The sequence below is a fragment of the Pelobates fuscus genome, chromosome 2 (assembly GCF_036172605.1).
Source record: "Pelobates fuscus isolate aPelFus1 chromosome 2, aPelFus1.pri, whole genome shotgun sequence".
NCBI lineage: Eukaryota > Metazoa > Chordata > Amphibia > Anura > Pelobatidae > Pelobates > Pelobates fuscus.
Genome location: NC_086318.1, coordinates 170610459 through 170621094, shown reverse-complemented (window position 1 = coordinate 170621094; position 10636 = coordinate 170610459). Strand labels below are relative to the sequence as shown.

The 10636-nt window shown below is 38.8% G+C and overlaps 1 protein-coding gene across 2 annotated transcripts in view; it reads left to right on the top strand.

The window, feature by feature from the left end:
• Positions 1-455: 455 nt before the first annotated feature.
• RAB23 (RAB23, member RAS oncogene family) overlaps positions 456-10636 on the top strand; it is a 35520-nt gene continuing 25339 nt past the window's right edge. Inside the window, exons 1-2 of one of the 2 annotated variants that reach the window (XM_063442955.1) lie at positions 456-578; positions 9153-9358. The gene's annotated coding sequence lies outside the window, so the exon portion shown is untranslated. The remainder of the gene's footprint in view (positions 579-9152; positions 9359-10636) is intronic. The other variant, XM_063442954.1, reaches the window with a different exon arrangement.

The window sequence follows — 10636 nt, the reverse complement described above, 5'->3', positions numbered from 1 at the left end:
TGATTGACAAATTCATGGTCAAGAGTGAAAAAAAATCCTCAAGTCAGCTAAGCTTTTAGTTCAGCTATTTTTAATTACTTTTCATTTTACTTTAATTTTAGTGATAGCCCTGCCAAAATTACATTTGGCTTGTTAGCTAAGTGCTGAGCAGCACCTCTCTCCAAAACATTACACTATGTAAAGCTAGCCCTCCTTTCTCAAACTGAGATAACATTTGTATTTATTCTCTGACACCCATTCAGAGACTCTGTATAAACATATCATCATCAATAAGCTGTGTGCCCCCTTCCCTGTCTATCCCTGCTCACTCTCAATATTCGTTTCTGGAATCTCCCTATTCAGGGACCAATCGATTCGCTCGGACGCTCTACTAGACCAATCTATCTCCTGTTCAGTATCACTGCTCCGATCGATTCGCTCGGACGCTCTACTAGTCCGGTCTGTCTCCAGTCCAGTATCCCTGCTCCCTCCTCCTTGTAGCTCCCCGGCGCCTGGCAACCGAGCGGCGCAGAGCGTGGGGCCGACAGGCATCAGCCAAACCGGAAACGGGCTGCGGCAGCGAGCAGGAGCCCACCCAGGTGAGAGCACCGTCTGTATTCCATTCACTGACCGTATGTGTAGAGCACGGTGTGTCTGCAGGCAGCCATGCATCATACTGGGCAGCACTGGTTGTAATGCAGCTCACCCTGTCTGTGAGTGTATGTGAGGGCAGGGGAGATGTACTTACATTATTCACATAATGATTCATGTCATACAGTGTCTGGGTATGGGGGGGGGGGCAGGGGGACAGGCAGCAATCAGCAGCTCCCTGTGGGTATTATGGGGTGTGGGCTGCACACAGCTACTAATGATCCCAGAATAATGTCTCGTAGGTAATGTGTGGTAGAGAGTGATAATTGTCAGTAATGGTTAGTAATGGTTATTAGTGGGCAGTAATGGTCATTAATGGTTATTAGTGGCCAGTAATGGTCATTAATGGTTATTAGTGGCCAGTAATGGTTATTAGTGGCCAGTAATGGTTATTAGTGGCCAGTAATGGTTATTAGTGGCCAGTAATGGTTATTAGTGGCCAGTAATGGTTATTAGTGGTCACTCAGTAATGGTTATTAGTGGTCACTCAGTAATGGTTATTAGTGGTTAGTAATGGTTATTAATGGTCAGATCATGTAATAGTCGGTGCCCATTGAGCAGTGTGGGATGGTGATTCAGTCACAGTGCATGTTTGGGGCCCCACTTGCATTGTATCTAGGTGTGTTAATGCAGTAGGTACATGTTATTAATGGATACATTGTTTCAGGTCAGGGTTACTATGGCCCTTCAGCTGTTAGGGGTTGTAGCCCAATGACTGCTGAGGTGTCACAATAATACAACGTTGTTTTTCCCTGAAGTGCAGCTTATGGATCATTTTAAGCCAAAATTGTTGAAATTAATTTCTCTACTTAATGTGTTTTGACTTAAAATGTCAAATTCATGTGTCAATTCTCAACAGTTTACACTTCACTGAATAAAGCACTAAAGGGTGACCAGATCAGTTATGGTGTTGCATTTTTATTTATTTTTAAATTAATTTTACATAGGTTTTCAATGACCGTTTTTACTCCATATAATGTCTCTCCCAACCTACAGTGTGTGTACTTTCTTGCTCAATAAACACACTGGTGCACATGATGTCATGACCTGGGTTTCTAGGAGTTATAATTCAGTTTTTCTTAGTACATAGCAGACAGTTGAACTACAACTAATTGAAACACGTCCTATGCCGATAAACACTGCTTATAAAATCATTTCATCCATGCTAGATAGAGTTCTACAATCATCATGATTGGTTATTACTGTTTGACTGTATCCGGAGGTATGGGAATGATTCTATTATGGGGATGTCAAAGATGATCAGCAGTGAATCCGTATATGGTATAGTGTGTACTGGCAGGGAGAGTATATAATCTATAATAGATATAGTCCTACTCACATTTTATGGAGCTAGAACTAGCTCCAGTATAGATAGCGTGCAGTGGTACAATCCGCACTTTAAAGGATACGTGAAAATAGCTTCTCAATTGGGTGAGGACCATTAAATAAAAAAAGAAATGACAAATAGTACTCACAGTTTAAAATATCAGGGATATGGATGGTGAATATTTTACTCAATTGTTCCAGAGCAGGCAAGCTGCTCTATGGATAGGGCGTGGGTGGAATAATCCCCACCGAGGATATTGCTTGGAAGTGATGTTCACTGGAAATAAAATCAGGTGCCTGGCAGTACATCATACAAATAATAAAAAAGCAACAAAAATAAAATGTAGAATAAAAAAAAAGAGTAAAATGGCACAGGAAGTAACCAAAATACCTTTATTCCTACAAATATAAAATATCCAGATAAAAACCACAACGCATTTATTTGGGAAGGGACAGGGTGGAACAGGGGTGGAGACTGATGGTGTCGGCGAAAACTGAGGGTAGAAAGAAGTGGGCGGATTGTATGAGCAGGGAGGGTAAGGGGGATAGTAGTAATATAAGTGAAGTGGATGGACGGCTGAAGTGGGTGTGAGCAAAGGCGTAGCGAGCATGGAAAGGGCGGGGAGTAGGAGGGGGAAGATGACGAAAGGGATGTGTGAGATGGGGGGAGTGGTATGGGACGAAAAAGAAAAGTAGAAATAAGGTGGGCGTGCGCTAGGGTGGGAAAGGAAAACAGACCAGATATGGGGAAGAGCAGCAATGGATAAAAGTGAATGTAGAGAGCGTGGACAGGGTAGATGGGCGGACCAAGAGGGTGGGGAATGGGATGGACAATGGGATTGTACCACTGCATGCTATCTATACTGGGAGCTAGTTCTAGCTCCATAAAACGTGAGTAGGACTATATCTATTATAGATTTTATACTCTCCCTGCCAGTACATACTGGACCATCATCTCCTTTCTTTTTCCATATACGGATTCACTGCTGATCATCTTTGATATCCCCATAGAAGAATCCTTCCCATACCTCCGGATACCGTCCCTGGCTAATGTACATTTGCATCCATATTGGAATACTAGTTTTGGACTTCTCCTACCTCTGGACTCCATAATCAGGACATTTCCGTATTTATAAACATTTAAAAAAAAAAAAAAATTATATATATTTTCTCCTCTCTAAGTTGTTTCCTGCTGTACCTTTCTGCTCTGTGGCGCTGCCCCTTCTGTTGTTCTTACTTTTATTTACTGTCCCCACAAGTGGGGAAAAGGATTCCCACTTTTGGGGTTAGCTGCCTCTCAATATATTATATCTAGCAGATGTTCTCAGCGCTGTCCCTTTCTCCATATTGTATTATTTAGCAATTTATCCTTAGATTTCTCTACAAAAGAATGAGACACCAGTATGTCTGTACTTTATAAATATTAATAAAACTATTCACTAAAAAGTGCATCGTGGTGAATGGAAACCTGAATAGGAAACTTCTGGCTAAATTATCATACTGTGGCTATAGAGTTGGAAATGTATTTATTTATTTTTTTCAAATCAGCAGTTTGCCTGCATTTTACAATTTGTTTTTCAATTCACTGTTTAACGAATAATCCTCTGACCTTCGTATGTCAGGATTGTAAGTTACTTGTCAATCCACACATTACACCAGTATTTTTTTTTTCATAAGCCTAAAACAATATTCAATTAAAAGGGCTCTTTCACTAAATAAAATGAAGTGTACTATATTTGTCATAACCACAGCTAATGGTAGTGGTTATGCTGCAAAGAGTCTGTAGTTGTTGTCTTCAAAGTGGTTTGACAGAAAGTAGGGCATTACAGCATCTGTCGCATGCCCCCTCTGCTGTGGCTCAGGTACTGAAGAATTGAACTATCTTGGAAGTCCATTCAAATGTGGGTTCGGAAAGCACATTCAGCCTATCTTTTTATATCCAGGGTAGGACAGTCTAATGGGGCAGTCTACTTTCACCTCACTAAGTTGCAGCAAAAGGGCCTAGATGAAGATGTTATAACGGTTTGATTCAAACACAAAGGATGTCTACAGACTCTTTATACCATAACCACTACATAGAGATGTCTAGAAGTGCCTGTTTCACTTGCGATGGCTGATGTGAGGTGGTAAATTGCAAGTAGAAACAGTTTAAAGCTTTGCCTTTTTTTTCCCCAAGAATTGACTTGTGCATAAAGCAGTCTTTGTATTTTGTTGGGATTTCAATCAAATTCCAGTATAGTCTTTGAGTTTTACAGTAAATGGCTGCATAAGCACCATAATCTCTACTGTGTGTTGTCCCTCAGTTATATATCAAAACATTTAGAAATGTTTTTTTTTTTTTTTATAAACCAAGAATCTTGGCAGTGTTGAAGAACTCCCTACTTCTTCGCTGAACTGATGATGTGGAATTAGCACTTATGCATTATCAATGTCAAATATATCCAACCTGTACAACCTTGGTTGGCTAAGTGGGTTGGGAGTGGTTAGCCTAGTGCTCTCAGCCAATAAGTATTTCCCAGGTTGGACAAACTTGCGCTGAAAATATGGAAGTGTTAATTCTCTACTAGCAATGCAACTGAAATGAGGACAGTTCCTTTGCTAAGACCATCCATTGTTGTTGTTTTTTTTTCTTTATTTCTTCAAAGTGTTCTTAAACGAATGCTATAGTCCTGCAATGTAAATCATGCAGTTTTTGAGAAAGTGCAATAATTATCTTGCAGGGCTAAGACTGCCTCTTGTGGCTGTCAATCAGACAACCACTAGAGGCACTTCCTGTCATGTTGTATTAAAATCTGCAATAATTGAGCAATTTTAAATGTTAGAAGAGGCTGGCAAGTTAAAGAGGTAAGTTGAAAGTGGTAAAAATATCACACACAATTTCCCTCTGAACTAATACTCTGGCTGGCACTGTACACAAATGCAATCCTTCACTCACGCAATGCACTCTGTATACAACTGTGTATTTAATGGCTTGTCACACCTGTTTACATGCCAGTTGACACACCATACAAATACAGGCACACATTCACATTATTCAGCAGAATGGTCTGGACTTTATTGCAGGCCCATCTGACTCTAATATATCTCTCTCCCATAACCGTAGTTAAACTTATCTGGCCTGAGAACTACACAGAACTCGGCTATTTCTAGCTGGATGGCTGCTCACTACCTTAAACGTAACCTGTCCAAAACAGAACTTCTTTCCTCCCTCAAGTGCTTCTACTTCCGTGTCTGTCTGCTTCAAAGTCAATGGCACTAACAACAGCTCTACCTTGCAGGCTCGCTGCCTAGGTGTTCTCTTTGACTCCAACCTCGCCGTCACCACTCATATTCAGTCAATCACCAAATCCTGCCGCTTCCATCTCAAAAACATAGCGCACATCCACTCCTATTTAACGCCGGAGTCAGCTAAGGTGCTTGTCCATGCCGCTATCTTCTCTTGCCCTGACTACTGCAACCCGATTCTCCGTGGTCTTATGTGTTCCCAATTTTTCCCACCATAATAATTGCGACAGTGAAACTCAGCTTGTTGTCCGCTTGCACCTACAACGCCTTCCCCCTCTGTCAGTAGCTACATTGGCTTCCGGTAAGATATAGGGCTCAATTTAAAATTCTGAAACTTGCTTACAAGTTTTACTTACATCCCATCTGCCAAAGACCTGCGTCTATCCTCTGTCTGTGCTTGTACCTCTTAATCTCACCTTAAAGCCTTCTCTAAGGATGTACTGTTCCTATGGAACTTTCTTCCCTGTTCCGTTAGACTCTCACAGACTCACTGTTCCTTCAAAAAAAATCATTGAAAACTCGCTTCTTCAGGAAAAGATATCAATTACACTTTTAATAGCTTTCCTTCCCAAACCTTGGTAACCCTCCTTGCTTCCTCTCCTGTAACTATTGTCCAAAAAAATGTAAGCTTTTTGAACAGAATGCTAAATACCCTCTGTTCCCGTGCGTCCAACTTGTCTAATTACAAATGCTCATCTGTTAGTCAACTCATTATACAGCACTGTGGAATTTGTTAGCGCTCGATAAATAATCATTTTGGTGCACTATCCAAGGTTTGTTCTATAGCGTTTCACATCTTGGGCCATCAAGATGTGGAATAAGCCCCCATAAAGAGTGGCGAAAATCTTCCTATTATGCTCCAGGTATACTTTGATGCCCAGTGCCAAAATGTTACAATGAGACAATGGTCATGCTCTGGTTTATTTTCATGGTATCATAAGTAACTATGAGCCCACATGCACATGGCATCATTCGGTTGAGGATATCTTGCATTGTATGCCAGGTTGTGTTATGATTACCTGGCATGCAGTGTTAAGCAAAAAAACACACACATATATATATATATATATATATATATATATATATATATATATATATATATATATATATATATTTATTTATTTTTAGGAATTGACAGTTTTATATTATGTTTACAAATTACAAACACTAATTAAACAGAAACTAAGCTCGAGGTACACCTCTTAGAATGCACTGAAAAGAAAGCTATACAAATTTCCTCCTCACACCTTTCAGGACAGCTGGCAGCATGGCTGAGAGGTGATAGGAGGAGGGTGTGAGGGTTAGATAATGTTTATCATTCACGGGCTATAATACAGTCCTCCTCTAAACACAATGACCTCTCTATGACAACTCCAGCTTTCTCCACTTGGCTTCCTGTAACTCTAACACATGCTAATCTGGGAATGCAAAGATGTTTTGTCTACTGACTTGTTCCACCTGGAGACCATTGATCTTCTAGGCGCTGTGAGCCTTATTCAGAGGTAGCAGGGTATTCAATGTTAAGGAGCTGCTACGAAATACATAGGTTTTTGCTTCATATGATCCTCTTAATAACAACCACAAAACAGCCTTTTATTTCATACACAAACAGAAAAGGGATCAACACGTTGCAAAGAAGGTATGTGACTTGACATATATGGTGTGTACTGCATATACTCTGTGAATTCATTGTAATTATTAATATTGTTATTATTATTTTAGAATTTTTATAGTGCCATCAAATTCCATAGCACTGTACAATCGTGCATTTTATACATTGTACACATGGGGTAATAAACTTTGCTTTGATTGTCCTGTTTGGTGGTATGTTTTCATCATAGTATTATCTGGAGATTAAATGGAAAGATGTTTTGTTTTGTAAATTTTTTTTTTTTTTTTTTGACCAGCCCAGAATTGGAAAAGGTTTTTGCTTTGTTTTACGGGTCCTTTTATATGACTTTGTTACATTATATTTTTGGCTACACGGCATGCTTTCTTCAGATTCCTGTTTTACTTCAGCAACTTGGAAATACTGAAGTCAGATGTGTCAACGCCCTGAACATTTGCAGTGAGCAAAAATATTTTTGTAATGAGTTTGAGAAATCAAAAGGAGTATCTATGACTGATTTTTATTTTTTTTACATTATTAAAGCAACAGTAAGTATTCATGAAAATAGCTCTCTATTACATTTCTTCAGTACTACTTTTTAAAGATATTTAAAAATATACGTCACTCTCTATACTGCAGTGATTTAGCTCACTTTTTATATTTATTAACACATTAAAGTTCCCATCCTTGGCTTCCACTTTCTTTCTGATCGGCTCTCTTCAGTAAGCACATCAGCGATTACCCAAGTGAGGCACAACCCCCCCTTTACAATGACCTGTTGGTTTCACAGCCTGCACATTAGCATGTGATAGAAATTTGCAGTACCATTTAAGTGCACTGTATTATTTGTGAAGGAGAGAATTGCCTGAAGAAATATTCTCCTGCATTTTACCCCTGCCTGGAGAAAGGTTCTCCTGCATTGTACCTGTCAATCACCTCTTGGAATACCTGCAATGCAATTTGCATAGCTTTTTGTGCTGAAAATTGATTTAACAGGTAGGTGGTTTGGACTTTTTTTTTTTAATTAATGAATGCTATAAGTTTACGGTCATTTCTGCTAGCTCAAAGTACAGGTTAAATTTAATTGTGGTCAAAGTAATAGCAAGTCAATTTTAGAATGGCACATTAAAGCTATATTCACTGAAATAAGGTCTGTTTTTTTTGTTTTGGTTTTTTTAAATACTACCTTTTTTGGGAAATGTTACTGGATTCCATTTGCAGATAGTGGTGGTTGTATATTTTAAAGCAGATGTACATTATTATAGAAAATCCTTATTTTTTGCTTGCAATTGATGTTTTCACGTACGAATAACCTCAATAATAGTATTACAAGGTTTTTATTTTAATTAATTAAAACGATAGTTAACTCAATACATTTTTCTAATCATCTTACCTTTGCACAGATAACCATACTCTCTTTTGATTTATCTGGTATACATTTTGTATGTGTGTGTGTGTGTCACACACTGCCCTGCTTAGTGGATCTGCATTTAGCTACTGGCAGTCCCCTTCCACATAAATCAGGAGAAAGGTACTGATCTTATCCCATAGTCCTCCTTCCAACAGAAGATTGGGGGATAATTTATTTACCCCCCAAAGAGCAGTTCCAATCATCCCACAGGATAATGCGAACTGCTTTATTGACTGTTCACTGTTTAGTGAACCAAGCTGTTTTTCTCCCCCACGATCTGGGAAAGAGAGAGAGACTTTCCTGGTGCTTGTGTCCTCCACACACGCAATGGAGATACCATTGATTCTGGGAACGTGATACATGTTTGCCAGCCCTGTACAGTTGCAGCACTTTTTACAAATCAATTCCGCTATAATCCATGAGAGTGAGTTCAGGGTGTTGTATGCATAGTTTGCAAATATACAAAGTACATAGGAAATTTCTTGTCTTCTGCACTATTAATAGTTTTCTTGACATCGCATAAACATTATATGTATGCTTATATGTCAATATATAAAATTGGAGAAACCCATTAAGTATTAAACGTGGTCAACTGCAACATGTAGTGTTTCTTTAATAACCCAATCTCAAACTGTCAGTTTAACTTGCTGTTTGTCAGCTTTTAAGTTTCATTGTTTTGTTGTTGTTGCTAGGGTTTTTTTTTTCTACTTGAAAAGTCCTCCCAGTTATATATTGGACAAATGAGTGAGTTCATTACGTATGGAGTGATGGATTAGTAGAACAGTTGATCTGTTTGTCCTACATAGCTGATACAAGTGTCAGTGGTGCCTACTTACCATTTTTTTTTCTTTCTTCATTTATATGAGTGTTTATATCTTTGTTTGTTTACAGACACTCTATTCTGACACCCTTCTTTAACCACTTTAGGACCACATGATTGTAGAAACCGTCATGCAGTGCTGGGTTTTAGAACTCTTTGCTGTCAAAGGACCAGCAGGGTTTAATTTCTGCTGGTTCCAATGAGTCCCAATTATCATTGGATACCTGAGAGACCCCTCTGTCAGCTGGGGTCACAGTTAGTTAGAAACCTCAGACAGGTGAGCTATGTACAGCACTCTAAGTGTGACACCTAGTCCTTTTATATTCATTTAAATATCACAGCTGTGCGATCTCACACTTATGCTGCAGTCACAGAGTACAGAGTGCTCAAAAATTATTAGAGGGAAGCTCACTATAGGCCCCCAGACCACTTCATCTCATTGAAGTGGTTTGGGTGCAGTGTCCCTGTTCCCTAAACACTGCACTAGTTCTGCCTTCTGCAGCTTCACAGAGTTTGATTCCATGAAACGACACTGGATGTCCTCACGATTTGCATGAGAACATTTAGTGTGTAAAAACCCCATTCAATGTTTTCCTATGAGGAAGGCCTAATTCAGTCTTGTCACGCACGCACATTAGTTTTCCGGGATCTCGCTTATGTCGGCAGAGGGTGAGACTTATCAGGTTTAGTGTTTCCAAGTTTTTTTTTTTGTTTTTTTTTTAACCCCTTAAGGACCAAACTTCTGGAATAAAAGGGAATCATGACATGTCACACAAGTCATGTGTCCTTAAGGGGTTAAATATTTTTAAGAATAAATACAAGCGGGAGGGTAAGCACAAACTATATATAACCCCCCACACTCCCAGTTTTATATAGTTTGTGCTTATTTTATGTTTATGGCCAACTTTTCTTGTTAGCCTTAATTAGCCAGAACCCCACTAGTATTATAGTGCCAGGCTCTTCTGTCTATGCTTCTGAGGATTTATGTATACTGTGATGGTGATAATACTTGGAGTCTTGGACATATATTTTCATTAGTTTGTGAGAGCGCAGTTAGCCATTAACACTTAATTCTGGTAATTGAGTCTAAAAGGTAGAAATAACTTTTTAGGGATATTATTGCTTAAACAATGCTTCCCCTTTTTCCAGTATAGGAATTGAGGCATCTTTTTACTTGCTTATGGCTTTAATTCCATTTATTATGTAGCACTTGTACAACTCCAATACATTTATAGTTATTGTATTCCATAATATGTTAGCCTCACTTATTTACTCCAAACTTATTTGTTTCTTTTTTGTTATCGGATGTCTAATTTTAATAACATTTTATTTTGATTTCAATTTAAGTAGGGACTTATTAACCTATTGCTCCAATGAGGGGATCATTAATAATTTCTTTTGAAACCTATACTTTTACTTTTTTGTAAAATGGGGAAAAAAAAGAAAAACAGGACACTCTTCCCACATATAGCACTTCAGCAAGCTCAAATGCTTTAGGCGTTTGGAGTGTCCCTTTAATTTAATTTTGAAACAGCCGTGTTGTAACATACACATT